The following is a 21,370-nucleotide window of genomic DNA, read 5'->3' as shown; positions in this document are numbered from 1 at the left end:
TGGGGGGAAAAAACCCAAATTTTTTTTTTCCCCCCCAAAAAAAAAAAAAGGGGGGCCCGGGGAAAGGGGGTTTTTAAAAAAAAGGGGGGTTTTTTTTTTTGGGTTTCCCAAAAAAGGGAAAAGGGCGGAACCTTAAAATTTTTAAAAACCCCCCCCTTTTTTTAGGGCCCAAAAAAAAAGGGGGGGGGAAAAAACAAGGGGGTTTAAATTTAAATTCCCCAAAAAACCCCCCCTTTTTTTTTTAAAAAGGGGGCCCCCCTTTTTTTGGTTTTTTTAAAAAAGGGGAAAAAAATTTTTTTTTTTTTTTGGGGGTTTTAAAAACCTTTTAAAAAAAAATTTTAAAGGTTTTAAACCCCAACCCGGGGGAAAAAAGGGGGGATTTTAAAATTTTGGGTTTTTTTCCCCAAAAAATTTTGGGGCCCAAAAAAAATTAAATTTTTTCCCCCCTTTTTCCTTTTAATTTAAAAAGGGGGGGGGGTTTGGGAGGGAAAAAGGGGGAAAAAAAAAGGGGCCCCCCGTTTTTTTACCCGGGGGGTTGGGCCCCCCCGGGAAAACAAATTTTTTTTTTTTGGTTGGGGGGTTTTTTTTTCCCCCCCCAAACGGAAAATTTTTTTTTTTTTTTAAAAAAAAAAAATAACCAAGGGGGGTTTTTTTTTTCCCGGGGGGGAAAAAAGGGGGGGGTTTTTTTTTTTAAAATTTTTTTTGGGGGTTTTTTTTTTGGGGGTTTAAAAAGGGTTAAACAAATTTTTTTTTTTTTTGGGGGGAAAGGAAAAACCTTTGGGGGTTGTGGGAAAACCCCCGGGGCAATTAACCGGGGGCTTTTTTTTAAAAAAAACCCCCCCGGTTTTTTTGGGGGGGGGAAAAAATTTTGGGGGGGAAAAAATTTTTCCCCAATGGGAAAAAAATCCGGGGAAAAGGGGCCCCCCAAAATTTTTAAAAAAAAAAAAAAAGGGGTTTTTTTAAAATGGGAAAAATTTCCCCTTTTTTTTAAAAAAAGGGGGGGGGGTTTTTTTTGGGGGGGGGTTTTTTTAAAAAAGGGGGAAAAAAAAAAAAAAAAAAACCCCCCCCCGGGGGGCCCCCGGTTTTTCCCAAAACCCCAAAGGCCCCCCAAAAACCCCGGGGGTTCAACCCTTTTTTTTAAAATTGGGGGGGAAAAAAAAAGGGGGCCCCGGGAAACCCCCCCTTTAAACCCGAAAAAAAAAATTTAAAAACCCAAAAGGGGGTTTTTTTTTTTAAAAAAAAAAATTTTGGGGTTTTCCCATTTTGGGGGGTTTTTTCCCCCCCCGAAAGGGGGGGGGTTAAAGGGGTTTGGGGGGGAGGGGAAAAACCCCCCCCCGGGGGAAAAAAACAAATTTTTTTTTTGAAAAGAAAAAATTTAAAAAATTAAACCCCTTTTTCCCCAAAAAACCCTTTTCCCCCCCTTTTAAAAAAAAGGGCCCTTAAAAAAAAAGGGGGGGCCGGGGAAAAAAAGTTTTAAAAAACCCGGGTTTTTTTAAAAAAAAAAAAAACCCAAAACCCTTTTAAAAAAAATTGGGGGGGAAAAGGGGAAAATTTTTAAAATTTTCCCCCCCAAAAAAGGGGGGGGTTTTTTTTTTTAAAAAGGGGGGGGGGGGGGGGAATTCCCAAAAAGGTTGGAAAAATTTTTGGGGGGGAAATTTTAAAAAAAAAGGCCCAAAAAGGGTTTTGGGGGGGGGAAAAAGCCAAAAAAAAAACCCGGGCCCCTTTTTTTTAAAAGGGGGAATTTTTTAAAAAAAAAAAGGTTCCCCCAAAAAAAAAAAACTCCCCCCCCCCCCCCCTTTTTTTTTTTTCCCGGTTTTTGGGGGGGAAAAAAAAAGGGCCCCTTTTTAAAAGAAAAAAGGGGGGAAAAAAGGGGGGGGTTTTTTTTGGGAAAAAAGGGGGGGGGGGGGGGGGTTTTTTTTTAAAAGAACCCCCCCAAAAGGGCTTGGGGGGAAAAAAAAAAAAACCCCCCGGGGGAAAAAAAAAAAAACTTTGAACCTTTTTAAAAAAAAAAAAAGAAAAATTTTGGGAAAAAAGGGCCCCCAAAAGGGCCCCTTTTTTTTTCCCTTTTTTTAAAAAAAAAAAAACCCCCCTGGGAAAGGGGAAAAAATTTTTAACCCCCTTAAAAAAAATTTTTTTCCCAAAAAAAAAAAACCTTTTGGGGGTTTTTTCCTAAAGGAAACCCCCAACCTTTCCCCCCTTTCCCCCCCAAAAAAAATTTTTTAATTTTTTTTGGGGGGGAAAAAAAAAAAATTTTTTTTTCCCAAACCTTTTTTTTAAAAAAAGGAAATTTTTAAAAATTTCTGTTTTTTTTGGAAAGTTTTAAAAACCCGGGGACCGGGTTGGGTTTTCCCCCCAAAAACCCCCAAAAAATTTAAAAAAAGGGGGGTTTTTTTTAAAAAAAAATTTTTTTTTGGGCCGGGGTTTTCCCCTTTTTTTTCCCCCCCAAGGGGGGTGGGGGTTTTTTTTTAAACCCAAAAAAACCCAAAAACCAAAAATTTTTTTAAAAAAAAAAAAAAAGGTTGGGGGGAATTTCTTTAAAAAAGGGGGAATTTTTTAAAAAAGGGGAAAAAAAAAGGAAAAAACAAAAAAACCCCCCCTTTCAAAAAACAAAAATTTTTTTTTTTTTTTTAAAAAAAAAAAAAATGGGGGGGGGGAAAAAAAACCCAAAAAAAATTTTAAAAAATTTTAAAACCCCAAAAAAACCCAAAAAAAAAAAATTTTTTAAAAAATTTAAAAAAAAAAACAAATTTTTTTTAATTTTAAAAAAAGGGGGTTTGGGGGGGTTTGGGGGTTTTTTTTTAAAAAAAAACCTTTTTTTTTTAAAATTTTGGAAAAAAAGGGAATTGGGGGAAAAAAAAAAAAGGGGGGAAAAAAAAGAAAAAAATTTTTTTTTAAAACCCAAAAAAGGAAATTTTTTTAAAAAAAAAATTTTTAAAACCCCTTTTTTTATTAAAAATTTTTTCCCCCCAAAGGGGCCCCCAAAAATTTTAAAAGGGAAAACCCCCGTTTTTAAAAAAAAAAAACCCCCGGGAAGGGCCCTTTAAAGGGTAAAAAAACATTGGGGGAAAATTTTAAATTTAAAAAAAAAATTTTTTTTAAAACCCTTTTTGGGGGGGCAACCTTTTTTGGGGGGGGGGGGGGGGGCCCCCCGGGGAAAAAAAAAAACCAAAAAAAAAAGGGGGGGAAAGGGGGGGAAAAAAAAAAAAAAGGGGGATTTTAAAAAAAAAGATGGGGTTTAAAAAAGGTTTGGGTTTGGGGAAAAAAAAACAAGGAAAAAAAACCCCCCCTTTTTTTTAAAAAAAACCCAAAAAAAGAAAAAAAAAATTTTGCAAAAAAAAAAAAAAGGGGGGGAAAAAAAAAAAAAAAAAAAAAAAAGGAAAAAACAAAAAAAAGAAGCCTCCTTTTTTGGAAAAAGGGGGGGGGGGTTTTTAAAAAAATTTTTGGAAAAAAAAAAATTGGGGCAACCAAAGGGAAAAAACCCAAAAATTTTTTTTAAATTTTTTTTTAAAAAAAAGGAAAATTTAAAAAAATTTTTAAAATTTTTGGGGGGTTTAAAAAAAAAGGGGTTTCCCAAATTTTTTGGGAAAAAAAAGTTAAAAAAAAAATTTTAAAAAATTTAAAAATTTTTTTAAAAAAAAAGAAAGAAAAAAAAATTTTTTAAAAAGGGGAAAAAAAAATTAAAAAAAACCCCCCAAAAAAAAAAAAAGGGTTTTTTTGGGGGGTTTTAAAAAAAAAAAATTTTGGGGGAAAAAACCCCCCCTTTTTTTTTTGGGGGAAAAAAAATTTTTTCCCCCCCTTTTTTTTTTTTTAAAAATTAAAGGGGTTTTTCCCCCTTTTGGGGGGGGGAAAAAAAAAAAATTAACCCGGGTTTTAAAATCCCTCAATTTTTAAAAAAATTTTTTTTTTTAAAAAATTTTTTTCCCAAAACCCAAAAAAATTTTAAAATTTTTCCCCCCAAAAAGGTTTTAAAGGGTAAAAAAAAAACCCCCTTTTTTAAAAAAAAAATTAAAATTTTTGGGAAAAGGGGGGTTTTTTTTTAAAAAGGGGGGGGAAAAAAAAAACCCCCCAAAAATTTTCTTTCCCTTCCAAAAAAAAAAAGGGTAAACCCTTTTCCTTAAAATTTTAATTTTTTTTAAAAATTTTAAAATTTTTCCCCCCCCCCCGGGGGGGGGCCCCCCGGGGTAATTTTTTCCCCCAAAAAAATTTCCCGGGAAAAAAAATTTTTTCCCAAAAAAAATTTTTTTTTTTAAAACAAAAAAAATTTTTTTAAAAAAAAAAACCCAAAAAAAAATTTTTAGGGTTTTTAAAAGGGAAAAAAAAAAAAAAAAATTTTAAAACCCCTTTAAATTTTTGGAAATTTTTAAAAAAAGGGGTTTAAAAATTTTTTTTTCCCCTTTTTTTAAAAAATTTTTTTTTTTAAAAAAAAAAAAAAAAAAAAATTTTTTTTTTTTTTTTCCCCTTTCAAAAAAAAAATTTAAAAAAAAAAAAAAAAGGCCCAAATTTTTCCTTTTTTTTCCCCAAAAAATTTTTTAAAATTTTTAAAAAAAAAAAAAAAAATTTGGGGAAAAATTTTTTTGGGAAAAATTTTTTTTTTTTAAAGGGTTTTAAATTTTAAAAAAAAAACCCCGGGGGTTTTTTTTTTTTAAAAAGGGGGGGAAAAAAAGGGGTCCCTTTTGTTGGGGCCCTTGGCAATGGTGGTGGGCTGTGAGGGCCTTCACCGTTTTGTCCCTGCTGCAGCTGTTTCCGCAGGACCATATTGTGTAGCATGACACATGCTATGAAGATGTGGGCACATGTGCCTGGGGAGTACTGCATGGCTCCACCAGATATGTCCAAGCAACAAAACCATAATTTCAGCATCCCAAACACATGCTCTATGATGATTCTGGTTTGTGCGTGTGCCTCATTATGGCGTTCCTGCATGCGTGTGTGTGCATTTCTGATGAGAGTCATCATCCACAGTTCCAGTGCATAGCCAGCATCCCCCACCACGTGGCCATTTGGGATGCCCTCCCTGGCAAATAACTGATACAGCTATGAGGCATGCCAGATGTGGGAGTCATGATATCTTCCAGGGCTGCCAGCACACACATCCATGATAATACCCTGGGCATTGCACATGACCTGGCAGTTGATGGAGGGGTATCCCTTGTGGTTTATGTAGTGCCTACTCTGCTCACCGGATGGTGACTTGATGTGCATGTGCATGCAGTCTATTGCACCCAGTACCTCCAGGTATTCTGCCACATGGTGGAAGAGACGCATATTGCTGGCCAACTCCTCCTGCATTCGGGGGAATTATATGTGCTCATTGGCATGTGGTAACATGGCATCCAGGAACTGGTGTAGTACCCTGCATGCTGATGCCTGTGAGATCCCCATGATATCCCCAGTTGGTCTTTGAAAGGTACCTGTAGCTAGTATTCTCAGGCTTACACATACCTTCATATCCACTGGGATGGGTTTATCTCTGTTTGTTCTGGCTCTAAGGCGTGGCCGGCACAGCTCCACAAGTTGCTGTAGGATGTCCCTGTCCACCCTGTAATGCTCTACTTTCTCCAGATCATGTAGCCCCTGGTAGGTTACCCTGGGTCTGAGCACTCCTCCTCCTCTGGTGCCTGAGGTGGTCATGTGCATCATCCTCCACACCACCTTCAGTCTCCAACACATGCTGGTGGATCAAAGCTATGGCAGCCCCTAACATGTACATAATAAAAGTTACTCATCTGTATACACCACTGGTGCAGAGTGTATGGGAATACACAAATGTGTGTGAGGTGCTTTCACATTTTATAGTATTGTGCTATGGATGCTGCTGATGTCAGTGGGTGTGTATGAGCTATTCCAGCTGCAGCGTGTCTTAATTATGGGTTTTGCAATGAGTGTGGGGCCTTTACTATGGAGATCTACTTGACTGCCTTGATTAATCTGTTGCCCTTTAATTCACTTTTAGACCTGCCCCCCCCCCATTATCAGGCATACATCCACCTACCATCTTTCTTGTTTTGTACTTTCCCTACCCAGTCATGGCAAAATGTGCCTTGTAGCTGATATACTGCAAATCGTCTTTGTTCTGCTTTGACACTTTACTGTTTTCTTTGCAGTACAGCCCCTCCCCTTTCTTGTTCTGCAGGTAGCTGTTTGCAGCCTTGTTAGCTGTTGTCAATGGCCCACTGTAGGCTCCTATTAGTCATTTGTACTCCAATTTCGCTGCCACAGCATTTCCTTATTTCTTTCCGATATCCTTCCTGTTTCAGCTGCAGTGCTCACTGCACATACCCATTTACCGGGTTTACGCACGTTTTCATCTTCATTCACATGCATACTCGGTTACCTTGTGTACGCTCAGCTAAGCATAGCTATGGCCAGTTTGACACACCCCTATCCTCAGCTTTGCCTAGCTAGGGGCAAACCGGTTTAGCAATGCTCCTATGTGCTTACAGCAATGGTGACACACCCCTCTCTTGATGTCATCTTTATCTCAAAGGCACACCTCGGTGTTATAATGCTACACTGTGAGGTGCATCCTTATACCAGCAGGGAATCTGCGATTCACTATTACTCCTCTCATTTGCATGGCATTGCCTACAAATTCCTAGCTACTGCGCATAACATGGTCACTGCCCCTTAGCAACCCTTGTGCCATAGTATGGTGTAGCATGCCTGCCACTTGACTATTATGTTGAAATCGTGATATGTGTTCCATTGCGGTTTTATTCTATATTTTTATATATTCCTTGCGATCCCCTTTGCGCACCGCTGCCCTTTGCTTCCACGTCACGATAGTGCGACTATATATATTAAATGCTAATTTTATATTTTGTACATTTTTTAATGCCAATGGCTATATATGTAGCCATTGGCATATATTAACAATATAATACATGTGTTTGGTCAGCTGTTATGGCTCCAATTTTATGTTTGCAAAAATGTAAACCTTTTTCTGCGGTTTACATTTCTGCATGCTTACACTACTCCTGCACCACTTCCTGAATCGTTACATACCTTCATTTGCATGCTACACTGCTGTACATGGGGTAATTAGCATACAAGGCTTGGGAGTTGTGCGGGCATAGCATATGCATGTAGTGCATGTGGAAACAGTTCGTACCTGAATCGCTCGGCGGCCATATTTGGTGTTAGAATGCCAATGCTACGCCTGCACCTGGCATAAGCTTCATGAATCCCATGGAGTGTCTTTTCTGAGTTTAACACTGAATTAGCACATATTACCTCTATCTGAGAGGGATTCAGCTTGAACCTCCAGGATGAATTTACGGTTTCCCATCCAATCATTCAAATTATGCTTAAATAAGGTCAGTGAGGAACTCTGCTTAACACAGGCTGGACATTTGTTCCAGAGATGAGGTAACCTTTGTAAGACATATCTGTGCTTTTAGCAAGTGCTATTGATGTCACATACCAGGTTAAGGTCCCTTGAGCGTGTGACATGTGTCCAGCTTGACTTGCAAATGTGTAGCATTTCCATTAAGAAAGGGTCAGATACTATATGATACAGAGTAAAGAGACAGTGATTTTAGTCTGTCCACGTATAACATGTGCTGGATACCCTGAATTTTATTTGTAAGAAACCTTTGTGGTCTTTCCAATTGTTTTAGGTGCTTGGAGAGGTGCATACCAAAGGGAGCATTATACTTTATTATTGGCCTGATGAGGGAAGAGTACAGAGAGATTATAACAGCCTTTTTTTCTGGAGGCAATTCTCTTACTTATGAGATGACCAATATATAATGCTCCTCTATCTACTGTGGAGACATAGTGATCAAAGGTAATTTGTTATCAACCTGTGTGCCCAGGTCTCTCACCAGTGATTGTGTGCTTAGGGTATTACTATTTATGTAGTATTTTGCAGGAATATCACTCTTGCCAAAGGGGATGATAATGCATTTCTTTGCACTGAGTTTAAGTTCATGACTTTGGCACCAATCATTAATCTGTGTAAGTCCTTCTTGCAGGATATTGGGACTGAATGACTGCTCCTAGTTTGCAGTCATCAGCAAACTTTTTCAGCCACAGATATTTTGTTTTCTCCTTTACTTCAGAAAGGTAAATTCTAAACAGTAGGGGCCCCAGAAAAGACCCCTGTGGAACACCACTAGTTACTGGCCTTCTGGAGGGGGTAGAGTGTCCTATTTTGATAGTATGAGTCCTATTGGTAAGCTAGTTTGCAGCCCACCTGACAATATATGGGCTGATACACAGCTGGGTGAGTTTATCAATAATGCCTGAGAGGGAGATGGTGCCAAAGGCCTTGGCTAAGTCCAAATAGGATGTATGCACAGTTTTACCCTCATCAAGGGCTTTGGTGACTGCCTCGAAGAACTCCACCAAGTTTAACAGACACACTCTCCCTTTGGTGAAGTCAGACTGGGTAAGGGCAAGGGTTTGTAAATTACTTATATCTTTGTTCATGAGGTCTCTGATAATTTCCTCCAAGGCCTTGCAGATAAGGCTGGTAAGGCTTATGGGTCTATAGTTCCTGAGGTTTGTGGATGCACTCCCTTTATGCAAAGGGATGACTGTAAGTGTTCTCCGTTCAACAAGGATGAAACTCGTACTAAGGCTGTGGTCGAACAAGGTACTCAGTGGTGTTGCTAATTCTTGTTTTAATCCATTAAGAACACAGCCAGGGATGTTGTCTGGTCCCATTGAGGCTGTTTTTAGCCTTGGAGAGGGCATTTAAGACTTGCTCCATGTAGATACTAGGTGGGGTCAGGTGGTGTGGTAGGGATGCTTTTGTAGTATATGTGGTAGAGACAGGGGAGTGAAGTTTGCACTGAACCTGTCAGCCAGCAGGTTGGCTATGTCCACCAGTTCTGTATATGTAGCACTATTAACTACAAGTTCTGCACAAACCTGGGATTTTCCTTTGAGGTTTTAGATGTAGCTAAATAATGCCTTATGGTTTTCTGTAGTTAGAGATGCTAATTTGGATTCATAACCAGCATTAGAGGACTTTACAAGATGTCTTATTTGCCTATTTAAGTTGAGGAGGGAGTGCTTCCATGTTTGAGACTGCAAGTACCTACTCTTAGACAGCAATTCCTTCCTCTTATCATGTAGCCTGTTAATGGCTGATGCCCACTAAGTAGGTTTGTTCTTCCTTGAGAATCTTGCTTTGGTCCTGTCAGGTATGGCAGAGTTAATACAATTAAATAGATGCTCATATAAAGCATTAGTGTATATCCCAGCATAGGTAACCTCTCCATCAGTGGGAGAGGGGATATGAAGCTGTTTATGCCTTGGAGAAGTTTTCTAGTCTGATTGCTGCTGGGGGGGGGGGTCTGGTGTTATTGTTACCTCCAAAAAAACTGATCTTCAGTCAGACCTCACCAGGGAGGGCAGCACACTTAGGGTTGTACAGTGATCCCCCATGTTGGTGAACACCAGATCCAGAATGTTTGAACCCCTTGTGGAGGTGTCAACCAGCTGATCCAGGGCATTGGATTTAATGAAGTCTAGGAACCTTTGGGTGAGAGTGTTAGTACATGTATAATTAACCCAGCCAATGGACGGATAATTAAAGTCACCCAAAGCCATGGTGATTGGTTGTAACTTGATCGGCTCAAGTAGACTGAGGTGGGCTGGGTGGGTATCATGGTTCATGGAGGGGGTCCTATCGCTGGCAATGATATGAAGAGGGATCTTACCAACAGTTAATTGCACTTTGAGTAATTCATGGGTATCACTTTGTTTAACCAGTCCAGAGGTGTATTTGTCTTTTGTGAATATTGATATACCACCTCCCTTAGTTCTCACACCTTCAGTTTGAGGTCTGGACATGTGGATGGAATTGTAACCCAGTAAGGCTAGGGTGCTTTCCACAACCTTAAACCATATCTCCATGATTACACAGATGTCAACATCTTCCAAAGTAAGGCCTGCTTCCAGTGAGTGCAGTTTAGACTCCTAGTATTGAGCAGCATAACCTTGAGATTGTTTTTTGATGGTCTTATTACATTGGGATTGTTGTCCTTGTGACACTGCCTAAAAAGGTACTATGGGTTGGCAAGAGCCTTAGCCAGTAGCCAAAATCCCAAAGATGACATATGAAGACCACCTCTGAAAAGCATTGAGGTCTGTCGGTCATGTCATCCCAGGCAGACAAGTACTGGATCCCCTTAGAATGGCACCAAAAAGTAAGCTGATTATTGAAGTCAATCATTTTTTATTTGTATTGAGGAATCATCCTGGTTGAAGGTAAAATGCTGCTTAAGGCTAGGGGCATATGTGCCTAGGACAGAAAATCAGAGAGCTCAATCATGTCTCTTCATATAGTCCCTTAAGTTACATCTCAAGTCATTCACACCAACAGTGACTATGATGGAATCATAACAGTACCAGTTGTTGAGAGACTTGAGTGCACGTGCGATGTGTTGGATCCTGGTACCTGACAGACAGCTGACTGTGACATTTTCCTTATCCATCCTGGTGAGTGGGACATCTGTGTGTCTCACGACAGAGTTGTCTATGACTAAGATGTTTGGTTTTGTGTTTTGCCTTAGGGGCTTGTCTGGTGTGACACTGGTGCATGAGCTATTATGTTTACTGTTTTTAGCAGAGGATGTATTATGTGAAACATGCTTGTGTATGTTGTGTGTCTGCTGAAGTTATTCCTGTTATGTTTAGGTAGGTTTTTGATGAGAACCTCTGCATATGTAGGTATGCGTGTTGTTGGTTTGGATGGTAAAGGAGGTGAGGTGTGTGCGCTGATAATCTTCTCCATGTCAGATGTACTGACAGGGTGTACAAGAGAGCATGGATTCTAGGTTCTTAATATAGATGCATCTCTCACATGTTGAATTTGTGTGAAGTAGAAGAAGAGGGTTATCAGTGTACATGAGGCAATTACTACACTGCCTCAGGATGCCCAAATTGACCAAGCTGGTTGGAGAAGCTGTGGGAAATTATCCATCCATAGTACAAGGTAAATCAATGTTGTCAATATAGGAAGAGGACAGGAAGGACCAGGTAAGGTAGATGGATAGGAGATGAGATCTAAATAAGGAAGGACTAGTGGGTGAGACTTGTGATGGTACCTCAGAATCTATGCTTAGTGTTCCACCTGACAGTGGAGCAGGACTGCGAGAAACCTCAGAAGGAACACTAAGACTGTGCTAAGGAAAATTTGACAAGCAAGAAGTTTGCATCTATAACCACCAAAAGTGCCAACCCCTGCACAGCAGTGGATGATGGTGCACTATGCGCAAACAAGAGGAAAGCAGCTAATACAAGCAAACCAATTCAAAAGCTCAAACTGAAACCTGAACCAACGAAAAAGCTCAAACAGAGCTCTGAACCAATAAAAAAGCTCAAACCAAGCCATGAACCAGTAACCTTTAATTAGTTAGTACTACTGTACTTCTCCTGCCATGTGGGTACAGGGGAGCTTGCCCAAAAAAAGATGTCCTGATTTTCAGTGCTCAATCCACAATGAGAACTGGATTCAACCGATCTGAATCCAGTCTGTGCTACGGCCAACAGTAGTGCAACAGAACACAAAGTAAAAAGCAGAAACACTTTTATTCTTAAATTAAATAAGTAAAAACCAGCACAGCAGAACAAATATTTTCTTAAATTTAAAGAAAATAGCAGTTGGTGTGAAATACAGTCAAAGTGCAGCAAATGTAGTAGTAAAAATGAAATTAGCATTCGTAGTTCTAAACAGCAAAGCAGCTAATACAAGGAAACTGGTGAAAAATCTCAATCTCAAAGTGAGCCCTGAACCATTGAAAAAACTCAAACAGAGCCCTGAACCAATGAAAAAGCTCAAACTAAGTTCCGAACCAGTAGTCTTTAATTAGTTAGGGGATACAATGCAGCAAGCAGTCAGATATATTAAAGTACACATAGGCAAGAATATTTGTAGAACACCAAAATGCAAATATTCCACAAATGAGTAATCAAAGACAAATATCAGCAGTGCGGCTTGAAATACACACCAGAAACCACTTAAACTTTTATTAAAACAAAAACAAGAGCTAAGCGCTTTCTTTCCAAAAGGAACTTCCTCAGAACTCCATTAAACACAGTAACTCCAGCTTTAAATAACCATATAAAATCACATGGTCCCCACAGGAACCAGTAATATCACTTAAAATCAAGTTGCTTCAAATTTAACACTGAACTAATAGATAGTGTATCTTGCTCAATGTAGGCAGTGTTCAGCATTTTATGTTGTGAAGACTTCGAGAAGACTAAGGGACCGTATATATGAACACTACCTGGATATTAAAAACTGCAAGACCAGGAATGCACTATATAGGCATTTGACATGTTTTCCAAACCATTCATTTGTTTTTTGTTTTAGTTGTTAACAAAGTTATTAAGGATATATAAGATAGAGTAGTGGATTAACACTTTGATATGTGTGAATTTAAGTGGCAAATTAGACTTGATGCAACCCACTATCTGGGTTTAAATGAAGTATTATCTATTTATTCAGCGTTAAAGTTGAAGCAACTTGATTTTAAGTGATCTTTTTTTTTTCAATAATATTTCTTTATTGTTTGTTTTCAATATACATCATTTCACAAGAGTAAACACAGGTGATATATAACTGATACAACAACAATATTTTTAGAACATATTTACACTATTTACATGAATGCTTTCATATTTTTATAGTATGGAAAGAGATAAGCGTTGTTTTCTCCAGGGTTAGAACCATCAGGATAGTATAATGCTATATAATGTTATGATTTTATTGTGTATGTTTTAAATGTCTTCCAAAATCAATGTTTTATGCAAGCATTATATTGAAAATTTGTTCCCAGTGTTTCAAATATTGGGGTTTTTGTTTTGTCTGTTTATTATGGTATTTGTGGGCTAATATATGTTTTATCGCTAGGTTCCTGAAGTTATTCCATGAGATTTTAGATGGGGTCAGCCAGTTTGTAGCTATGTAAAGTTTCATTAATAGGAAGATATTAATGAGGATGATTGTTTAAGTTTTAGATAGGTTAATTGGGGGAATATGTAGTATCGTGAATTCCCAAGTGAGCGTTGATGATTGATATCCCATCTTTTGTAGCTGTATTTTCAGGGAGTTTCAAAGTTTGTATACACATTTACAACTCCAGAACATATGTAAAATGTCAGCAATCTCATCTTTACAATGTGGGCAAAATTGGGAGTTCCTAGAGTTAAGTTTATGTAGTCTAAGGCGTGTATAATAAGCATTATTATATATCATGAGTTGAGTAAATCCTAACTTTTGAAGAGGTATGGATTTTATTGTTAGGTTGATTGCTTGTAATATTTTATGGTTTTCTACCAATGGTATTTTTTCTTTCCAAAAATTTGATAAGAGTATGTGTTCTTGAAATTTCAGGTCCTTGATCATTTTATATGAACATGTTATAAATGTACTTTGTTGTGGAATGGCTTGCCATAATGAGTTACATTTCATTAAGTCATCTTTATTGATGTTTATATCCTGTAGGTAGCTTATACACAGTCTTAAGATCATCAAATATGTCTTGGGAAGGCCCAATTGGTTTCTTATTTCGTGAGTGGGACAGTTCAAATTTGGGTAAAGATCTTGTAATGTTATACTAATTATAAGTGGGAATTTTTTCAGGTCTAGTAGCTGGTTATCAATTTTCAAGTTAGGATTTTTGTGAATAGGTTGTAGTATCATCATGGGTTGAAGGAGATTTACTGACTTAAAAAGATTTTGTGTTAATATTACATAATTTTTAAGGCATTCCAATAGGTTATATGCTTTGATGTTTTTATTACTTAAGTAAGGTATTGGTTTGGGATTTATATTCAGGCTTTCAATATGGTTAAAACCTAATAAACTAAAACAAAGTCAATAACCGCTGAGCAAAACAATGAAGGGTACTGATATTTCCAAAATCAAAAGACGTTCCAAAAACCAATGGTTGATAGTCCAATAAGAGAGAATAATCAAATCGCATCAAAATTCAGGTTTATTTTAGCATAAAAAGGTAAGCGCTTTCACAAACATAGCTTCTTCAGACCTTATGACAAAATAAATTAAATAATTAGCAGTTTAAATATACAAAAAGGCGCCAAAGCCACAAACATTCCTTAAAGAGACAAAACCTATATTAAGAATACATTTGAAAAAGGTCTTGGTAATACATACAACCAAACAGAATGCTAAAATCATGTGTATCATAATACAACTTATATAAATAATAGTGGTAAACATAACAATAAAAATAAAAATAAAAACAAGTGTAAAGGCAAGTACTGAACTAACGTCTCTGATGTCCTAACCTCCTAGATTTCAAAAGTGGATGTATAGGAACTTTACCATTTAATCCTGGTGGTATATCAGCCCTGAATTTGATGATCCAATTAATTTCTCTAGTTTCCGTGTAGTTGTCAATGTCTCCTCTCCTATGTGTTGTAGAAATCTGTTCTAAGATCCTAAATTTAAACTGATGATGTGTACCTCCCTCACAAGTGTGTTTGGCTAGCGCATTGTGAAGATTGCCCTTCCTCGTGTGGTACACATGCTCTCGTATCCTGTCTCTCAATACTCGATTCATCTTGCCTACATAGTAGGCTGGACACGATATGCAGGACGCAAGATATACCACATCCTTGGACATGCAGCTACCCCTCGTCCGGATATAATATATACCAGATCCATAGGGGTAAACAAAGACAGGGTCAGACTGTATGTAAGAGCAAAAATTGCACCTATTACAGGGAACCATATAAGGTCCCTGTGTGGTTGGACCAGTGGAATGTGCTCTGGGATAGCAAAGCAAATTCTTGAGGTTCTTTTTGTTGCGGTACACAAACCTGGGTCGATCCCCAGTGAGTCCCTTGATGGTGGGATCCACTGACAGAACATGCCAGTGCCTGATGAAAACATCCTTAATGGCACCAATGTCTCTGGTGTAATAGACAGGGAAAGTAATGTTGTTGTTCGTGAAAAAATCACTCTGAGTGTGCTGTTGACTCCTATCAGCTGTGTACACTTCCAAAGCCCCTTCAGAAAAATAGGGTTTTGCTCTATTTTCCCTGAGACTGGAAATACAATCCATCCCTTTGGTGACATCCAAAGCACTGTATCCACGTTCTGTGAATTTCATGCCTAGATCCTCCAGTTCCATTTTTAGACAAGAGTCTTCAGGTGTATATCTAGATGCACGCATGGATTGTCCTTTGACGATGTTATTGTAGACAAAACCAGGGTGCATACTAGAACGATGTAACAATGTATTCCTATAGCAAGTCTTGCGATATAGACCTGTATTGACAATCCCACCGGGTAACTTATCTACATGGACGTCTAGGAAAGGGATGGAGGTGTGTGACCATTCCATGGTAAAATTCAGAAATTCAATGGAATTGTTCACCTGTGTGAAGAAACATTCCAGTTGTACAGGTGTGCCCCTCCAGACCAAAAAAAGGTCGTCCACAAAACGCCTATATGTGCAAGTCCTTGTGGACCTTGGGGAGACCCTGAATGATCGGTAGCAAGGGGTGCATAACATGTAAAAACTCATACAAAGTTTGATCAATAACCTCACTGCTAAGGAGCACAATCCACCCATGAGACCTATAGTTGCAGGTAGGGGGTGGTCTACGGAACCTCTGTCCATTTTTGTTGAAGCTCAACTTAGACCACTGGTTGATGCTAATTGCTTCATTTTTAGAGACACCAAACAGTTTCTGCTAGACCTGTATCAATATGTCAATTCTTGTGCCAGCATTGAAGATTTGCTCTGGGTAACGATGGATGTTCAATCTTTATTCACCATTATACCCAATGTGGAGGGATTGGAGATGATTGGTGCATATTTGGGGAGATCCACTTTACCTTTGGATCATGATGTTGATTTGATCCTACTGTTACTAGGCATGATCCTTGATTCCAACATATTTTGCTTTCAAGAGAGGATCTTTCTACAGCGGGATGGCATAGCTATGGGCACTTCATGTGCCAATAGCTACGCCAACCTGGTCATGGCTGAATGGGAACATCGTCATTTGTTTCAGAATGGCCTGTACAGAGAGTTCGTGCCCTTCTATAGGCGTTTTGTGGACGACCTTTTTTTGGTCTGGAGGGGCACACCTGTACAACTGGAATGTTTCTTCACACAGGTGAACAATTCCATTGAATTTCTGAATTTTACCATGGAATGGTCACACCTCCATCCCTTTCTTAGACGTCCATGTAGATAAGTTACCCGGTGGGATTGTCAATACAGGTCTATATCGCAAGACTTGCTATAGGAATACATTGTTACATCGTTCTAGTATGCACCCTGGTTTTGTCTACAATAACATCGTCAAAGGACAATCCATGCGTGCATCTAGATATACACCTGAAGACTCTTGTCTAAAAATGGAACTGGAGGATCTAGGCATGAAATTCACAGAACGTGGATACAGTGCTTTGGATGTTACCAAAGGGATGGATTGTATTTCCAGTCTCAGGGAAAATAGAGCGAAACCCTATTTTTCTGAAGGGGCTTTGGAAGTGTACACAGCTGATAGGAGTCAACAGCACACTCAGAGTGATTTTTTCACTAACAACAACATTACTTTCCCTGTCTATTACACCAGAGACATTGGTGCCATTAAGGATGTTTTCATCAGGCACTGGCATGTTTTGTCAGTGGATCCCACCATCAAGGGACTCACTGGGGATCGACCCAGGTTTGTGTACCGCAATAAAAAGAACCTTAAGAGTTTGCTTTGCTATCCCAGAGTAGATTCCACTGTTCCAACCACACAGGGACCTTATATGGTTCCCTGTAACAGGTGCAATTTTTGCTCTTACATACAGTCTGACCCCGTCTTTGTTTACCCATATGGATCTGGTACATATTACATCCGGACGAAGGGTAGCTGTATGTCCAAGGATGTGGTATATCTTGCGTCCTGCATATCGTGTCCAGCCTACTATGTAGGCAAGACGAATCGAGTATTGAGAGACAGGATACGAGAGCATGTGTACCACACGAGGAAGGGCAATATTCACAATGCGCTAGCCAAACACACTTGTGAGGGAGGCACACATCATCAGTTTAAATTTAGGATCTTAGAACAGATTTCTACAACACACAGGAGAGGAGACATTGACAACTACACGGAAACTAGAGAAATTAATTGGATCATCAAATTCAGGGCTGATATACCACCAGGATTAAATGGTAAAGTTCCTATACGTCCACTTTTGAAATCTAGGAGGTTAGGACATCAGAGACGTTAGTTCAGTACTTGCCTTTACACTTGTTTTTATTTTTATTTTTATTTTTATGTTTACCACTATTATTTATATAAGTTGTATTATGATACACATGTTTTTAGTATTTTATTTGGTTGTATGCATTACCATGACCATTTTTAAATGTATTCTTAACATAGGTTTTGTCTCTTTAAGGAATGTTTGTGGCTTTGGCGCCTTTTTGTATATTTAAACTGCTAATTATTTAATTTATTTTATCATAAGGTCTGAAGAAGCTATGTTTGCAAAAGCGCTTACCTTTTTATGCTAAAATAAACCTGAATTTTGATGCGATTTGATTATTCTCTCTTATTGGACTATCAACCATTGGTTTTTGGAACGTCTTTTGATTTTGGAAATATCAGTACCCTTCATTGTTTTGCTCAGCAGTTATTGACTTTGTTTTAGTTTATTCTGTCTTTGCTTATACCGTTGAGCATTTACTCCGCTAGGCCTTTTTTTGGTTATGGTTAAAACCTAGTTTTACCCAATGTGGGGTCAAGCTGGTTCCTAGCTTATTGTAATTTGCAATTCTTAAAGTTCAATTGGCATTTATGATTGAATAGTAGTTTTCGAAATTTGGTAGGTCTAATCCACCTTTGTTTTTCGGAGTCATCAGTTTATCATATGGGATTCTGCTTTTTTTTGGTTCCCATATAAATGTAGTGAATTCAGTGTGAATTTGCTTGAAAATTTTCTTAGGTATTGATAACTGGGAGGACATGAAGATGTATAAAAATCTGGGCAAGATATTCATGTTAGTAATAGAGACTTTAGCTAATGGTGGTAATTTCAGATTCTTCCATCTTTTTAGATCAAGTAGAATGTGATCCCACTTTTGTTTGATATTATTAAGATAGAAGTTTTTATTATCTGTAGAGAATGTAATTCCTAAATATTTAATCTTTTCTTCAGATTTTATTTGACCTATCAATGGGAGCAGTGAGAAAGGTTTCGGAGTTTTTAAAGGGAAGATGTTAGTTTTTTTTAGGTTTATTTTATAGTTTGAAATTAGTGTGAAGTCTTCAATAGCAGATAGTATTTTTTTGGTGTCTGTGGTTGGTGCTGTACAATATATGTTGAGGTCATCGGCAAAGGCTGACAGAGAAATTTTTGTGTTGTATATTACTGGGGCATTATGATATACATTTTGTTTGATGTTTAAAAATAGGGGTTCTAGGTATAGGTTAAACAATAATGGAGATAAATGACACCCTTGTCATGTGCCATTTCTAATTTGTATTCTATTAGACCACCTTTTATTTATATATAATGTTGTATAAGGGTTGTTGTATAGTGTTTGTAGGGTTAAAATAAATTCTTGGGGTATATTGAAGTAAGGTAGGATTTGGAATAAAAATTTTATGTTGACTCTATCAAAGGCCTTATGACCATCTATAATTAGTGCATATATATTTTGATTATTCTGGTTAGCATATGAAATTAGTGCGTGCAGTGTTAGTGTATTGTCACTGGTTTGTCTAGATGTTACAAAATCAGATTGTTCACTATAAATAATTATATCCGTTATTTTTTTCAGTCTATTAGCCAGGATAGATGTTAGAATTTTAGTATCAATATTGAGTAATGATATGGGTCTGTAACTATCTGGGTTTTAAGGATCTGCCTTTTCTTTGGGTATAAAGATTGTTTTGGATGCATTAAAGTGTATATCATTAATTTTATTGTTTATTATATAGTTTAATACATGATATAATATTTGTGCAGCGATGAGATAGAATGTTTGGTAAAACTCTGCAGTAAGGCCACCTGGGCCGGGAGATTTCTGTGATTTCAATTTTTTGATTGTTGTTATTATTTCTTCCATGGTTATTGGCTTTATTAATTCTTTACGATGTTTCGCATCAATTTTCGGAAAGTTTAGTTTTTGTAGGAAGTCTGTACTGTTTTGATTTGTAAGTAAGTGTTTTTGTTCTCCATAAATTTGTGAGTATAAAACTTCAAACGTTTTGATAATGTGTTCGGTTTTTGTGTAGATCTTATTCTTATAAGATAATTCTGAAATTTGAGAAGGTGATTTAGACTGATTAATAATTCTTGCCAGTGCTCATGATGGTGTTTGTATATGGTTAGCATATTTTGCAAGCATTTTAGTTTCATAAAATGATAAATTATTGTTGTGAACCAAGAATAGGTCTTTCTGGCATTTCAGTAGTTCTGTTTCAGTTTGTGTGTTGCAATTTTTAATCAGATCCTGTTCCAATGATTTAATTTTAGCCTCTAGTTGTTGTTCTTCTTTGAGTTGTATTCTCTTATAGTGAGGCGCTTTCTGGAAAAAGATACCTCTTATCTTGGCTTTAGTTGCCGCCCATTCAATATCAGGAAGGTGATTTTGTTTTATTAAATTGTCTAGGGACCTTTTAAGAATATCCTGTACTTCCTGAATTATTTCCTTTTTATTTAAGAGATTGGGGTTTAAAGACCAGTTATATCCCTGATGTAGTAAGTTGATTTTGGTGGTCTTGTTAATGTATAAGGTAATTTTAGAGTGGTCCGATAGGTAACGAGTATGTACGGATACTGCGGGGTCAAGATTAATTAGTGCTTCTGAAATTAGAAAAAACTCAATTCTCGACCACATTTTATGACAGCTGGAGTAAAATGTGAAATTATTTGAGTTATTTGTGTTGTTACCATATTTGAAGGGATCATATAAATTAAAGTCATATTTAAGTTCGCTTAATGTTAAAACTGCTTGCTTGGGACTTGATTTATCCTTTTTTGGGTTCTGATATGTATTCTAGTCCCCTCCTATGATCATGTAGTGGTTATTGTATTGGTTTAAGATAGGGTACAATGAGGCAAAAAAGGAGTGCTGGTTATTACAGGGTGCATATACATTGAGAAGTAAAATGGATTTATCATAAACAGGAGATGAAAGGATTATATAACACCATCTTCTTTCTTTATCTATTTTGGATTCTAAGATTTTATCTTTGTAATGATTCTTAATGATTATAGCTACTCCTGCACTGTTTGTTTTGCCTTCAGAAGCTATAATTTCTCTTATCCACTTTTTTTCTTTGATATCCGACCATTGTTCATTAGTTAAGTGTGTTTTGTGAATTAGTAAAAAGATTGCCTTAGACTGTAGAGCTAGGTGAAGAAACAGTTTCCTTTTCTTAATGTTCTGGAGCCCTTTAATGTTCCATGAGTCTATTTCCCACATTTATAAAGCTTTTTGTTTTGTGAAAAACGTCTTGAACATTTGTGGAAGTATATTGGGAAGTTTTTATTTGTTATCAAAAACATGTTATGAAAGCATTCTTTTATTCCCATCCCTTCCCTCTGCCTACCCACTAATCTCCTGGACCAGGAATTTAACAGGACCTTACAAGATTTGTTTTGTGTATTTGTTTGCATTATTAGTATATAAATACCTTGTATATTAGTATACCAGGGGTGAAAGAGTCTTAATGGCCCTGTGTGACCTAACACTATTTGTACAAAGCCTATCCTACTCATTCCCTAACAAACACTACTTCTGCAATCCACATCTCTTCTTGTGAGATTTATAGTACGGTATTAAAGTTGAAAAAAAATATTTTGACCAATTTTGATCTTGCAGAAAGGCAGGTAACATCCATTTAAGCAACTTACCCAAAATCATTACTCCCACCGTTTTTATTACCCCTGCCCTGTGTTGTTTCGATCATGGATGGCTTTATGTTAAAAGAAGATCTTAATCCTACTTTTATTTTACAACAGATTCGCTACGTCAGCTGATTTATTTTACCCATTCTTATTCTGATGAGTCCTGGAGGAAACAATATAACTATATAACAATCTACACATATGCATATACATGAATATAGATACACGTAGTTAGGCAATCATTAGAGATCAATTCAAGTAGGTGTGAACCTTATTATTATTATAGCATTGTGGAATATAGGATAGAAACAAAAAGAAAATAAGTACTCTACTACCCTTAATGTATTATCCAGTAAATAATACAAGAGAACACCTAGTCCCAATCTAAACTTAGTAGTAGACTCAATGTATTAACCTATGTATTCCTTTATCATCAATGTTAAGCAAGCTCATGTTATGTTTGTTTCAGCATCAAATGTATTGAGTACTGTATGCATTCACGTAAACTGTGAT

Source organism: Protopterus annectens, chromosome 4.part0 (genome assembly GCF_019279795.1).
Source record: "Protopterus annectens isolate FY-2018-M chromosome 4.part0, PAN1.0, whole genome shotgun sequence".
NCBI classification, from domain to species: Eukaryota; Metazoa; Chordata; order Ceratodontiformes; family Protopteridae; genus Protopterus; species Protopterus annectens.
Note: the sequence above shows the minus strand (reverse complement) of the source record.